Genomic DNA, 4,458 nt, shown 5'->3' with positions numbered 1-4,458 from the left:
AAAAACAAAACAAAACAAAAAAAAAACAAACCCAAAAGGGCCATCTGCACAGGTGTAGCATGGCTCACTATACGTTGGGCTCTCCCACATCAATCAGTAATCAAAAAATGCCCCAAAAGACTTGACTACAGGCCAATCAAACGGAAGCATTTTCTCACCTGATGTTCCTTCTTCCCAGATGACCCTAGCTTGTGGCAAGATGTTAACCAACCAGCTCATTCCCAGAGAAAGACGTGGCATAGGAGAAGTGAGGCAGCTCCCCCAGGCATCAGAGCCCACCTCCACCTCTTCAGGTTCCTTGGGTGCCTTCATGCCTACAATCTTAAAGGCAGGTTTTTCTCGCGTTCTTGCCGTCTTGACCACCAGGGGGCGACGTTTTCCCTTTTCTGGTTCTAGGGACGGCTCCCCAGGGCCCCAGCAATGGCATGGAGATTTCTCTGCTGGTCATTCTTCCCTACTGGCGGGCAGCGCTAGAGCCCACTCATCAGCTGTCTTTCAGCGCTCACTTGCAGAATGAGGAAGCTGGCTATTGGGCACCAAAAAGTTCAAAATTTCCTGATCCTGGTCCATGGTGTTTTTGTTGTTGTTGTTGTTGTTTTGGGGGTTTTTGTTGGGGTGTGTGTGTGTCCTTCATTGTGGGGAAATCCTTGGAGTTGGCCTCCTATAGTCAACACAGACCTGAGTATTCATTGCCGGTGTCAGCTATTTGCCTTTTTGTTTGTTTGTTTTGTTGACTTTTGTTGTTGTTGCTCTTGTTTTAGAGACGGGGCCTCGCTACGTAACCCTGACTGTCCTGGAGCTCACTGTGTAGACCAGACTGGTTTTGAATGCTCAGAGGTCCCCCTTTCTCTGCCTCCGAAGCTCTGGGATCAAAGGTGTGTACACTATGCCTGGCTTAAATTTTTTATTATATTTCTTTTTTATCCCCCTTCCCCCAAGGAAGGGTTCTCTGTGTCGTCCTGGCTGACCTGGAACTCCCTCTGTATGCCAGGTTAGGCTGGCCTCAAACTCAGAGATCTACCTGCTTCTGCCCCCTGAGTGCTGGGATTAAAGTCATGTGCCACCCAGTTTTTTCTTATTTTTTTTGTTTTTGTTTTTGTTTTTGTTTTTCGAGACAGGGTTTCTCTGTGGCTTTGGAGCCTGTCCTGGAACTAGCTCTTGTAGACCAGGCTGGTCTCGAACTCACAGAGATCCGCCTGTCTCTGCCTCCCGAGTGCTGGGATTAAAGGCGTGTGCCACCATCGCCCGGCTTTAAATTTTTTTGTTTTGTTTTTGTTTTGTTTTTGATTTTCCGAGACAGGGTTTTTCTGTGTAACAATCCTAGCTGTCCTGGAACTAGCTCTCTAGACCAGGCTGGCTTCGAACTCACAGACAACCGCCTGCCTCTGCCTCCTGAGTGCTGGGATTAAAGGTGTGCACCACCACTGCCTAGCTTTTCTTAAATTTTTAAAAGTTTTTTTGTTTGTTTGTGTTTGTTTGGTGTGTATGTGTGTGTGTGTGTGTGAGTGCAGAATATTTTATTTTTTTATGTTTATGGGTGTTTTACCTGCATGTATGTCTGTGTACCATGTGCCTGCCTGGTGCCCATGGAGACCAGAAGAGGGCATCAGATCCCCTAGAACTGAAGTTACAGACGGTTGTGAGCTGTCGTCATATGTGTGCTGGGAATCAAACTCGAGTCCTCTGGAAGAGCAGCCAGTGCTCTTAATGGTTGAGCCACCTCTCCAGCACCAGGATATTAGTTCTTTATTTGTATGTGTGCATGATATGTACATGTGTTAACACACATGTGAAAGTCAGAGAGCAATATCCGGGAGTTGGTTTTTCTCCTTTCACCAAGTGCATCTCAGAAACAAAACTCTTCTTCAGGCTTGGCCAGAGACACCTTCACCAGCTGAGCCACCTCACCAGCCTTGAAACCAGATTTTCCTCTACAATAATTCCGACCTGAGTTTTATTAGGAAGCAAATAGGTTTCTTTTTTTTTAATTAATTAATTTATTATGTATACACATATATGCCCGCAGGCCAGAAGAGGGCACCAGACCTCATTACAGATGGTTGTGAGCCACCATGTGGTTGGTGGGAATTGAACTCAGGACCTTTGGAAGAGCAGGCAGTGCTCTTAACCACTGAGCCATCTCTCCAGCCCCCGCAAATGGGTTTCATCTCTGACCTAGCGGTAGTGCCTGCAGGAGTGTCCATGGGGAAAGAGCTCTGTGATCCACTAGTCAGGTCTGTCAAGGCCTAGGCAATGGGGTAGTTTTGTGTTATTTGCCCAGACTACTAAAAGACAAGGTATAGATGATTGAAATGATTATTAGCCTCTCAGATTGGGAAGGATACAGATTCTGTCGACGATTTCGTGGTTTTCACTCTTTGCTGTGTAATTTAATGTAACTAAGAACACAGTATTTAGGTTGGGTGTATAGCTCAGTGGCGGACGGCTTGCCTAGCACGCGTGTGATGCGCTGGGTTCCATCTCCAGCTCCTCCAAAGGAGGTGGGGTCATGTCTATATTAGTCAGGCAGAGCCAGAGAACGGCGAACAGCAGCTGATCGCGTTTAAACATCTCTCTCCAAAATCCAGGCCCAGCTAGCGGGACAGGTGCCAGGACTCCCAGGCAAGGCCTCTTGGCATGCAGACCCATGTGGATGGGGGTGGGGTGGGACAAGGCTTGAAAATGCCCTGGCAGGAGGAATGCTGAGTTTGTTCTTGCCAGAGGCAGGCACAGGATGTACTCAGCTCAGCAAGCTCCCCACTCCAGTGCAAAAGGACTCTGTGGGGCCTGAAGCTTCCATGGCTGACCTGGGGGGAGGGGGTGTTTCTAAGATCGTGGAAGCCTAGAGAATGGGTTGCACATGGGGAAGGAACTTCCCCTAGATTTCAGCTGGGGCTGGCATGATGCCTAGGCAGGAAACAGCACAGTCATCTGAGTGCCAAGCACGGTCGTCTGAGTAAAACCCCCAGGACCCACATGGTTGAAGGAGAGAGCTACTCCTGTACTCCACACACCTGCTGTATCATAAATAGATGTCATTTCAGGTTTTTTTTTGTTTTGTTTTTTTTTTTTTTTTGGTTTTTCGAGACAGGGTTTCTCTGTGGCTTTGGAGCCTGTCCTGGATCTAGCTCTGTAGACCAGGCTGGTCTCGAACTCACAGAGATCCGCCTGCCTCTGCCTCCTGAGTGCTGGGATTAAAGGCGTGCGCCACCATCGCCCGGCGTCATTTCAGATTTTCAGTTTGGCTCAGATGGGCCTTGAACTGTAGATTCTTCTATAGGAGCCTCTGGAGCAGCTGGGAGTCTGGCTCAGACATAAATGCCCTAAGTGGAGATACAGCAGGGAAAGGAAGGTGTCACTATGAACACTTGGACTGGAGATAGGCTTGCTTGGTTGAATGCTGGCTTAGTATGCAAGAGGCCCTGGGTTCAATCCCTAGAGCCTCTTAAAGTTGGGTATAGGCCAGGTGGTAGTGGCCCAAGTGCTGGGCAGTGGTGGTGCATGCCTTTAATCCCAGCACTCAGGAGGTAGAGGCAGGGGCAGATGGATCTCTGTGAGTTTGAGGCCAGCCTGGTCTACAGAGTTAGTTCTCGGACAGCGAGGGCTACACAAAGAAACTCTGTCTCAGGAAGGAAGGAAGGGAGGGAGGGAGGGAGGAAGGAAAGAAGGAAGGAAGGAAGGAAGGAAGGAAGGAAGGAAGGAAGGAAAAAGAAAGAAAAAAGAAGAAAAAGAAAGAGAGAGAGAGAGAACTAGGTATAGCACATTCCTGTAATCTTAGTATTAGGAAGTGTGGGCAGGAGATTTGAAAGTCAGAAATCATGAAGCTGGAGAGATGGTTCAGCCGTTAAGAGTACTTACTGCAAGCCTAGCAGTGGTGGTGCAGGCTTTTAATCCCAGCACTCGGAAGGCTGAGGCAGGTAGATCTCAGTGAGTTTGAGGCCAGCCTGGTCTACCAAGTAGTGCCAGGACTGTTACACGGAGAGACCCTGTCTCATGAAAAAAAAAAAGTTCTTACTGCTTTTGCAGAGGACCCAAGTTTGGACCCTAGCACACACATGGCCCTCACAACCTGCCTGTCATTTTTTCAGCTGATCCTTCATGTGACACACACACACACAAATAGAAATGGTTTTCAGTTTTAAGAGCGTTTGGGATGGTACTTGGCTTCTACAGAATTCTGAACGAGAATAGAATGGGGCAGGAGAGTGGGAGAAGGTGGGTGAGCCCAAAGGGTACTTCTAAGTCTGCTGGACACGAGGACAGAGTCATTGGGAAGAGGAGAGCTCTGATGACACTCCACTTGGCCATCCCTCTAAAGGCCTGGGGACATGGAAGCCAGATTCTATCTGATGGACTTCTTGGATCTAGAGAGCTTTGAAAGTCCAAGGTCAGAAGGGCATATGCTGGGCAGTGGTGGCACATGCTTTTAATCCTTTTAATCCCAGTACTTGGGAGGCA

This window comes from Microtus ochrogaster, chromosome 22 (genome assembly GCF_000317375.1).
Source record: "Microtus ochrogaster isolate Prairie Vole_2 chromosome 22, MicOch1.0, whole genome shotgun sequence".
Classification (NCBI taxonomy): domain Eukaryota; kingdom Metazoa; phylum Chordata; class Mammalia; order Rodentia; family Cricetidae; genus Microtus; species Microtus ochrogaster.
The sequence above is the reverse complement of the archived record's forward strand: the minus strand, read 5'-3'. Positions refer to the sequence as shown.